Genomic DNA, 11565 nt, shown 5'->3' with positions numbered 1-11565 from the left:
CACTGGCCGGCCCCTGGCTGCCCGGCCCGAGCTGTCCGCGGCCGTTAGCCTGCCGCATCTCTGATGTGAAGTCTTTGGCTGCCGGATAAAAATGTCAAGCGCTAATAGGTTCCATTGTGATTAGCCGAGATGGAGTTCACAAATCCTCTGTAGAAAGTCTGTTAGGAACGATCTTTACAAGGTCTTAGGGTTTGTCCACGCTCCACTCCCCACTCCCTGCACTCCCAACACCCCCCACCCACACCTTCTACGCCACCCTCCACTCCCCCATCCCAACCCCACCCACCCCCTCCCCCACCACACATCACTTCACAGCCCCCTTCTTATTTTTATTAGCCTCCACTCATTCTCCCAGGGAAGAGGATAGTGGTAATAAATAAATAACTGTTTGAACTTTCCATCAATTTCACAGCTTTTACAGAATTTTCATGAAGTGCTTGTCGTCTTCATTAGCCCAGGTTTCTGTTGTTTTCAGGGATTTCTCTGAACAACAACCGAAATGAGCATTGTATTTGCTTCCGAGTTGTACATTTATGTACAGTTGAGACTTTCATCTTTTGAGTTTGAAGGTATATCAAACTGAGAGCGTTGTTTTTTATTTATTTTGAAATGAGTCTTATGTTTACCCACCTGGAGATGAGAGCTAAACTCAGTGGATTACTGAAAACGGTTATTTTAACTTTTCAAACATCAACTCAAACTCTGGAGATACAAACACATTCAAGCCAACATAAATACATTTAAAGTGAATGTGTGGCTGAATTACTGTACATAAAAATCGTAGGCTATTGCGTTCAACATCTATTTTTTTCAACAATGTTTTTTTTTCTTCTTCACATTACAGTAAAATATTGTGAAAATCCCAGACGTTTTGGAAAAGCATTCTAACACATAGAGAGAAAAGATGCTTAAAATCCTTCTCATTTCATATTGCTGCGGTCGTGTACCTGCTGTACTGACACAGGTCAGGTGGACTTGTCTTGAGATCCAAAATGGTCCCTGAGAGTGCTCTTAATAAAGGAAATGAAGGATGGCGATTTATAAACAAGTTAACAGCCTCGCGACCGGCCAAGTCGAAGACATTAAAGTCTTTATAGGCAGGCCTTTAGCGGTGGACACCGCAGATGTCAGCTTATATCCCGAGACTGTTAACTGGTCAGTCGGGAGCATGATTCCAGGTCCCTGAGTATCATTTTCTGGAGGAGTTGAAGGTCCAAGTCTGGCTGCAGATGGGAGGCTTGTCATAAGCCACTGAGCGAGGGTCAAAAATCTCAAAATGAACACCAACACGACCTCTGAATGCCCTGTGCCACCAAAAGTTTGCAAAGCAACTCCTCGTCAACACTGACAGACCATAGCTTTTAGTGAAAGTCACACTGGATAAGAGCATTAAGCTAAAAGCTAATGTACTGCCAATAGTATGGGTTGTAATGATTGTACCCCAAGTCATTTGACACCGAATTGGTCTAAGAACAGATTCATTTCCACTCTGCTACCAGAGCCTTTCGTCTGTCTCCCAGTAATGATTAGAAGGCTTGTAAATTGCTCACAAATGGTTTTGTCATGTTCTGCCTTGTTTGATGACTGATTTTTCAGATTAGCTTATTTCAATACCATGCATGTCAAAGTCGCTGGTTCACATGATCCATTCCAAAACCGTTTCCTTACATAGAAACACAGCTCTGGATACTGTGAATATTTGGCTGAATAAAGATGTGGATTCGAGGCTGCTCCCAGGTGGATTATTTCAATCAATACAAGGAGCTTGGTGGTTCTGGTGCCTCTAACTATCCACAATTGCCTTTAAGAACCATGGCCTGACCCGAGCAACGATCCATTCCATAATCACCTTGGACCGACGGATTCTTTTACAGCTGGTAGAGTTTCCCTCCCAAGCTGTTCTGCTTTTAATGAATTTCCTGTCTTACGGCCTCAGAAATGTCAACACTCAATCATAGTGTAATTGAATTTCTAAACCAGTCCAACATTTTTCCTCTTAAAGCACTACCATTAAAACATTCTTTTGTTTGCACTCTTGGAAAACTACACTGGGTCTTTATTGTTGGCTATTTCGTAATGTTTCTAACATCTGTTCGAATGGAGCTGAGGGGGGGGAAAGAAAAAAGCAAAGAGGAACACGAAACCCTGAAGGATATACATTGGACGTGCTTGACAGGGATGGGATAGCCTTGTCCTCCTCATCGTGTGATTGGAATATGCTCGGATTGCAACACGCGCGTTTTGCAGGGGAATGCTGAGTCACAATAATGGATTACATTCCCCTGCAAACGCTCATGTTGCAATCCGAGCATATTCCAATCACACGATGATATCCAGATAATCACATACATATACAGTGTTTACTGTAGCATTACTGTTACGACATGATTTAATACCTGAAAATAGCAGGTATTAATACTGTCTGTCCCCTTTTAAAATAGACAGATAGAGGGAGAGGGAAAGCGAGAGAGAGACGGAGAAAGAGGGAGAGAGAAAAAAAATATGTGTACAATGTATAAAACAATGCACTTTATTAGGCTTTTTTTTCACTCCCGTACAGAGCAGACAAAGGAATGTGTGATTGTTCTACACGATATACAGTACAGAAACAAGCTCTAATTGCTTGACCAGCCTGATTTGTAGCCGGCGCTGAACAATGCTGAGGTATGCTCCGGACATTTCATTGTCTGAACAAAGGGCTTGTACCGTACGGTCGAGCCAATTTAAACACGGCGCAGGGTGTTAAAAATTGGGATATAAAAAAATCAGGGAGTAAAACACGACACCTGACACGAGGGTTATTTATGGATTATATTTCTGTATATTTCATTTTATTCTCTTTGTCTAATTGGCACGGCCCTGGCTTGCTCTCTGGCTATAGCGGTGAAACGGGTGACGGGGGGCCTATTCCAACGAGTGGCCCAGTTCCCCCGGTTCTCAGGAGACCTCTGAAGAATGAACCTGTCTATGGACAGGCCCATAAAGGCCCCAGTCGAAACCCTCCCCTGTATTTTTTTTTTATATTTCCACGGCCAGTGTTTTCTGTAAAACCAGGCTCGCTCCTCTGTGGGCACTTATCACCTGTAATGAACAGTGGTGAGGCCTCACCTCACTGCATCATCAAGCTCTGGTTCCTCTCCACTGGCTTTGTACACGACCATCCGGGCCAGCTAGCTAGAGCTAGCAGAGCCGTCAGACCGGGCCGGACCCTGTTCTGTTTTCTTTGGCCGGGGCTCAGTCATATCAACTCAACCTTGCGAGGGGAATCAATCACGCGAAAGGTTGCACACAACCTCCTCAATATGAACTAATTTGATTTCTGAGTTATATGGCAATAAATAACTGCCATAAAACAACACTCCTACTTTTTTTGCTCGGGACAAAACGCTTATTGTGCCTTTCTCTAATTGACTGCAGGTTTTTTGAGAATGTCGGCCATCTGCGCGGTCCTGTAACATTCCACAATGTTTTATTTCTTAATGAAACCAAGAGACTCGCAGCCAAAGGCGAGGTGGAGATATTGACAAGTGGGAAGAAAAACAAAACAAAAAGATAAAATGCATGCACTGTTGATTTCCCTTCTTATTGCATGTGTCGCATCACGGCTGTTTTTGCCAAGTACTATCAGGTGTTTGGACAGGCTAAAGTAGATTAGGAGGGAAAAAGATTTCTCACAAGGGCCCCCAGGGGTCACTTCAGCATGTGTAACGTGATGTAATTGCAGGCATTAAGTGCAGCGAGGCCCTGGACAATATCCCCCTTTGTGAAGTGAATTAAAGAATATTAGCCAGGGTAGTAGTTCTACCTCCGCCCTCGTCGCTCTCTAATGGATGGAAAATGGATTGGTTCACGATTTAGGGGGTCATTAGAATACAAAGCTGGTGTTAAAAGGGGCACGGCACTGGCTAGCATCCACAATGTATGCTCTTCTATGCGGCTGTGATTCATGTGTGTGTCCTCCTCTCTGCCAGGAAACCGGGGGGGTCTGGGGGGCTCACGCCAACGAGAGAGGGGCAAACGGTGGGTGGGTGGGTGGGTACAGAGCGACTGGGTCTCTTTCCTCCCTGGCTCCTGGGTGTCCACGCGACACTAATCCTCCCACTGAGCCACCCACTGATCCGGGGAACCCCTGATCCACGCTTCCTGTTATTACAGCGGCATTAAGGAGAAATACGATGGTTTCCATCTTGTGGCCAAGAGCAGTGTGGAGTTTAAGCCACTGAGTAGTGAGTGGGACAGGCAGAAGCTGATATTATTCTCCTCCCGGGTTTTCCATCCTGTCTGAATGTTTATTTTGATACTCGGTTGCGGCTCTGACAGATCACACGTATTTGCAAATGAAAGATAATATGGTGTCGGTGGTAAGAGAGTGAATAAGGCTCGTCTTGTGTGAAGCTATACGGCGAGGGGGACGTTCTAGTGGGCAGCTGAAGGTTATTGGGGTTTTTATCCTATCGCAGTGTGTGATCTTGATGGGATATCCAGGGAGAGCATGCTGGCAGTCTTGGCCGAGGATCAAAACTACAGTATGGACATGCCACCGCTGTTCAACATTTCTCTGTTAATAGAAAGACCTTTACCAAAACACTGTAGGAAGAAGATCGAATGACTGAAGAGAAAAAACAGTGAAACACCACATGATTACCATGACGGGAACGTTGTAATATATTTTTTAATCCCCTGTCATTCTTTTATACTGAGGCTCATAAGGGACTGACAAACATCAATGTTATCCCTCGACTGACGATAAGCCCTTTTCAGAAACACTGAGAATTACTTTAGTTTTCCCAGTACGATAAAATGCACTGTGTGAAAGGCGAAGATATGGCTAAAATAAAAACATAGCTAAAACATAGCTAAAACAAAACCTTGAATTAATCATGAATAAAAGACAATACAATATAAATATAAGACGTTAATAAATCTCTGGATGCATTTGGGGAGTAACAAGTAGTACTACAGTGACTGTAGTGTAATTTGGAAAGGACAGTCAATTGACATTGATTACAGACATAATGTATTCCTCTTATTATTTATTTCTTCTACTTCTTATTAGTAGTGTTTTTTGTAATTTAATAGGTCTCCATTTAGAGTAGGCTTCAGGTCAGTCAATTGTTGTTAACAGGTAATTAAGCACTGTAGTAGTATTGCAATTAATTATGTCACATTATTGTGTGTATTTGCCGCAGATAGAACATGGTAACACTAGTTTTAAGGAAATCATTCCTATACTTCGGCTTTAGATTAAAATTATATATTTTTATTGTGTTATCACATTCTCACATTGTAATGATGATTACGACCCGATATAATTCAAAATTGTTGTGACAACCCAACATAATTTGAAGTAGTTGTCTTTTAGGATATCTCCTATAAAACACATCACCCAACGAGATAACGTTGACTAAAAAGTATCGCATGCCAAAACAAGTTTCTTGCCAAACACATTCTTTTATATTGACACCAAACAAAACAAAAGGCAGCTTGCCACAGCGTCATATAACCAGAGGGTAATTACTGTCGTCTCCGCCAGGCCATGTCATCCACATCATGAATCACACATCAGTCCGCTACACACACACACACACACACACACACACACACACACACACACACGCACGTACACACACCCACATAGATTATGGTCTCTTTGTCTGCCTTCTCATAGCGATGTGACGGGAACACTTCCAGAGAGCCCCGGCGTTTGGCCGCTCTTCACCGAGGTCCTCCTCCCCGCGACACAGCGCTGAGTCGTCACTGGGCCTCTTTGTTTGTGACACGCAGGGAAAAAACATCTTGGCGACATTATCTTTCCTCCTTTCCTGCTTTCAATTAGGACAGACAGTGCATCATAGGGGTCAGGGCGAGGCTGCTTTTCAGGGAGGTCAGGTTCGACTCTCTGGTTTGACTGCTCCGCGCACTCTGACTCACACACAACCAGCACACTGATGTGGTTTGGGGAAGTTCTCCTCCAGAGGTTACCGATGGTGTGCACGCAAACCGTTTGATATGCTTTTGTCTTATACTTGCGCAAGCGTGTAATTACGTCAAAATAGTAGTACTGTAGATAGATGCTGCATGAACCGTTTCCACATTATTATCCTTTATTTTCCTCCCTCCCACATTTCTTAGATAGTATTGATTGAAAATAAATAGCGGCATTGGCTTTGTTTTGCAGGCTGCTCTGTGCTGCAGAAGTCCTGATGGGATTCTGTACGGGAAGCAGTGCTCATGTTCTGTGCCAAGAACTAAATCCTGGCCAAGAGCCCTGATCACCTGGTACGATATTTATAATTCTGTGAGAGATTGTCCTTGATGGACTCTGAAAAAGGTCTGTTTGCCGTTAAATGTCATTGATGGAGTTCTACTTAGCTTTAAGATTGCCTTTCCTGGGGCCTGGATGCTAAAATAGCGCTTGGCCTCCTGGCGGCAATACATTTCGATCAGTGTCGTCTCCTCCCCGTGGCGTCGGCCATTTTGCCATTTCTAGATCTAATCTTCCCTATTCCATAGAACGCTCTGCCATATTGAGTGCTGGAAAACATCTCCCAGAGGAAAGATGTATTTTAGGTCAGCTACATATTTTGCCATCTGTTCTGCTCGACAACTTAAAAGATGTTGAGAGAAAAGGAGAGGAGGTCCAACAGAGAAAGGGGGTGAGCTGGGAGGGCGGCGCTAACCTGAGCGAGAGGCTCGGTTGAGATGGGAGCGCACAGTGGGGCAGGTGGTGCGCTGAAAGAGGCTCATTTTCGCGGGAACCTTTTGAGATGTCTCGTGCCAGCGCGGAGCTCAAAGAGGACATTCTGTGCGTGGCCGGGGGGGGAGGGCTATGGGCTGGGGAGGGATATACATTTATCATCCTCACGCTTCCCACAATCCCTTTGAGTGAAACTTGAATGACGCAGGAGGTGGGAAAGTCCCCTGGCGTGCTCCTTAACATGTGTGAGTTATGCAAATGCACACTGAAGCAGAGCCTGTGTGTGTGTGTGTGTGTTTTCGTGCACCTGGTCAATAAGAGTAAATCTTAGCGACTTTAGAAAAATGCCAGGGTCCTTGTACACAGTAAGCACGAGCGCCATGTCACTGCAGAAGATGGATTAGCCCGACTGACTTCAAACAAGTCAATTCAACATCTGACATCATGAATTGACGTTTGTGCGAGTTGTAATAGTAAATGTAGGACATTAAAAAAATCCTACCACACAGGACCTGCAAAATCCACTAAAATGATAAAGCTCTTTTGTGAAGCCCCCATCACCTCTCCATATTTAGTCTCCCTGCTGGACTGTGTGTCACCATCAGGCTCAACACTATGTACAAAGCATGATTTATACTTGGTTGTGTGCCGTTGTCATGCACTGAAATTATCCAAGCCACTAGCTCACAACAAGTCGCACTGCCTGTGAGTCGACGCGCTGTGAAGTTGTAGATTGGCCATTTTAGCAGCGCATGACACGGCGTGCAACTAAGTAGAAATCAGGCATAAGGAGAAGACACAGCCACACAACCCAAGGTTATGGATGGGCTCACTGATGGAGGAGGGGGGTGGGGGGAGAGAGAGAGAGAGAGAGAGAGAGAGAGAGAGATCATTAGTGCTTCTGGAGCGAGTTCAAGTCATTTTCATGTACTCTGAGGTTTCAGTGGGAGCCCCGTGAGGGGGCCTCAGCCACGGCCTTCCCTGAAAAAACTGCAGGTGGGGTTTTAACTTCATGCCTCGTCGCCAAGGGCAACGAGGGGGGGGGAGGAGGTGGGGGCGACCATATTGTTTTCTCATTCTTCCTTCGAGTATACTGTACGCTGTACGTGTGGAAGAAATGTTTCAAATCGGACTGACGCTTCGCCTGTGATTTATATCACATTTGATGCTAGTTTAATATCAAATACAAATATGTCTTGTTTGAGTATAGTGCAAATGCCGCTCCTGCCGAGAAGGCGATGTGGATGGAGGTTGGGGAGAGGTCAGAAGGCTGGGGAATTGAGGGGCCCGCGGCCTAGTTGACAGGGGAAAATATTTTGTAATCTCTAGGGTGCAGCTAGTTCAAATTCAGCACTGCTTTTACTTTCCTCTCAGGACAAGAACTTGGCTTCACTCATGATGACTATTCCAGATGTGCATCTCACTTTTGTGCTCTTTTTTTTTTGTAGTCCATTGTGAGTTTTTGAGTACCACAATTAACATCTATAAATCATGTCCCGAATACTTCCCGTTCAATCACAGGGGAATATTCGGGAACAGCCCAATAACTCATTACAAATTGGAGGCTTATAGCAGGCAAAAAGATAAATTGTGTCGTGACAAAGCCCATATAGGATGAGAGTCTCAGCAATTTTAATGACAGCATACTTAGTTAAATTGGGGTAGACAATTAATAAAAGAAAGACAGTCTGTTTCCTTTGGTCTGTTGTCAGAGCTGGATCTCTGTCTCTCTTTGTCGTGACAAAATCCATCATGCATAGAATTATTTAGAAGGCCCAATTAGACATCTTCCTCTTTGCATTACAGAACTATTCATAAAACATGTTGACAAGTACTTGTGACTAAAAAAGGAAAGAAAAACTTATTTTGTTATATTTTTAGACGTTTGTACCAAATTGCAACATAATGTAAATACATAACTTTGTATAGTTGCATCATGGCAAATCATGTACATGTACAAACATGCCTTTTTTTTAGGTGACGCAAAGACAAATCTATCCTGTTTTTGACAAAACTGAGTACGTGTGGAAAGCTGTCCAGATATATTTAGGGTGACCAGATGTCCCTCTTTGCGTGGGACAGTCCCTCATTTCCAAGACTTTTCAGGTGTCCCACATATTGAGACCCTGTCCCACATTGTGACTGGCAGGCAATTGCATCAGTGTTCAAATGCCCTAACAGTTAGTCCCCTAATAGTTGGCCTTGTGTTGTAAAGCTCTCTCATTGTCTCTTCCTGCAAGATGTGTTTTTAAGCCTGTTAAAATAGCATACAAATAAAAATAAAGCATGATTTTCAAACAAAATGTGAGACACCAAAGGTGTTTATAAATGATAGCCAATAGGCCTATATGGTCAAATATGACATCAAGGCATTTAATAGCAACTCAAGTAGTACAATTTACAATTTAGGCATTTAGCAGACGCTCTTAATCCAGAGCGACTTACATTTAAGCAAGAACAGAAAGCATGGGAATACATCACATAAAAGCATTTATCATGAAACATGCGTAAGCTAAGAAGGTAACAGTGGAATATCTATATAATGAAACTATACATACACTATACATATAAACTATACATATTTACTACTATGCTATACATATGTACTATGGCGTGCTATGACTATATACAATACAATTATAGTGCTGTCTACATCACATGCTATAAGTCTGTGTCAAATGCTATCTAAGCCAACAGAAATGCTATCTAAGGGGTTAGGGTAAGTGCTATGGGCCATGATGGAGTCTGAAAAGGTGGGTTTTCAGACTGCGGCGGAAGATTGGGAGTGATGCTGCAGTTCTGACTGTAATGGGAAGTGCATTCCACAGTTTTGGATAGTAAGTTGCTAACCCGGTACTCCAGTATCGCTTGTGTGGGACGTGTGGGACAAGTGGGATGGGGGGGACGGGGTCCCCCCATCTAGCCATACTTGCCTATAGCTAATGGTTGTTGTACCTTACTTAATATGTTATCTGCTAACCATGGAAATGGTCAAAATGCCATGAGTTGCAACAGAGACATGCTGTAACTGTAAATGTACAGAAATGTGTTTCAGTCACAGACCAAGGTTGTTCTCTACCTCACTTCCTGTTCAGGCAGAGCCTTGTGGGAGCCATCTGTTGTCAGCACAAGTCACTTTCTGCTCGGTAATCGATAAGAAGTCAAGAAAAAATGAATACTAATTCCACCCTTTAGCTCCGCTGGTTGCCCTTTGACAGCATCCAAGGACAAATGAGCCTTGACAAGCATGCATTGGTTTCAGGCTTAAATCAATTCCACTCATCTCCTTTTGAGTAACGAAATAACTTTAACCCATTTAGACCTGATGTAAAAACATTCACTTTCACCGCATTTTCACAATTTTGCAAAAATAGCAGATCTACAAGCTCATAGCGCGCCACTCGGTGGCGCGCTATGAGCTTGTAGATCTGCTATTTTTCAATAGCTAAATTATAACATAATGTTTAAAACACCAAAAGGGGTTCCCGCACAAAATGGGTTAAGAACAGGGAATATTAGAAACTTTTTGTCCACGGGGGTAATGGAACGGTTCGATAGAATCCGTTTTCGGGGAGGAAAAACTAAATAATCTGAACTTCACATAATCAGTTATGCATGCCCTCAGAAGAAGAGTTGGGTGTAAAAAATCTATTTAAAATCATGCAGAGAGAACCTTTAAAAAAATAAAGAACAATCCCTAATTATTTTTTATGTGATAATACTAATTAGCTTCTGCTTTGAACCTGAAAGGACGTGGCCATATGTGCATCCGTCTTTTATGTTACAAGCTTTACACTATGTGTGAATTTGCATGAGGAACATGACAGTTTTTCATTATTGGTGTTAGTATTCCCAGGAGACGTGAACTGGAAACTTTTGGCAAGGCTGTTTGGCAGAGATACTACATGTGTCTATGTAATACACTTCACACTCTCCCATCAAGTCTAGGCTAAATAATGTATAGCGTATTGGCTGGTTCTCGTTCCCCTAGTCTTTCCCTGTGTGTTGGAACCTGGCTCAATGCTCTCAGGACAGTAAACACGCATCCTCAGTCTGTCTGTATGTCTGCTGTAGAGTGGATTACGCTCACTGGGGCATGGAGCTTAGCTCTCGCTGCTTCTGCTGTCAGTGGCGGGCTTGAAAGGCGAATTTGCTCACGGCCAAATGTTGAGTTCATCTGATGGGATATTTCTAATGGTGAGCATGGGGGAATGAAGAGCATGTTTATGTACAGTGTACATGAAGGTACCGCCGCCCATAGTAATGACTTTTGGCAGTCTTTTGCTCGTGTAATTTCAGGTGACTGGATTGTTCAACCACTAGCTGGCAAATAATCATCTCAATGTTTCTCCGCAATTACCATATTCATTATTCAACGCTGCGATCACGAAATTATCCCTTCAGTTATCTGCTTTACGAACATGTGAGATTTCAAGGCTATTCTTTAACCACTTAGAACCTGATTGTACGCATCTCAAATGACACATTAAACTAAACTTGCAAATAGTAAACTACGACTAATGGTTAACTAATAGTTTCTGATTAATTGAAAATGGAGGACCCCAATGTCAACAAATCTTTTTTTCTGGGAATTTCAATCCTCTTAACAGACCTTGTAACTGTGATTTCCTCGATCTGTGCATACTCTACAAACTGTTATTAATACAATTTCCACTCAATCTATGTTGATTAGTGCGTTAGATGAAGTATATCCTGGGGTGAAACATTGAATATTACCATGGCTAGCGTTGGAAAGTACACTATTTTAACTATAAGTACATTTTAGTACAGTAAGTACATCCATCCATCTTCAACCACTTATCCGTAGTCGGGCCACGGGGGCAACAGCTCCACCAGAGAGCTCCAGA

This window comes from Protomyctophum parallelum, assembly GCF_964188405.1.
Source record: "Protomyctophum parallelum genome assembly, chromosome: 16".
Taxonomy (NCBI): Eukaryota; Metazoa; Chordata; class Actinopteri; order Myctophiformes; family Myctophidae; genus Protomyctophum; species Protomyctophum parallelum.
Note: the sequence above shows the minus strand (reverse complement) of the source record.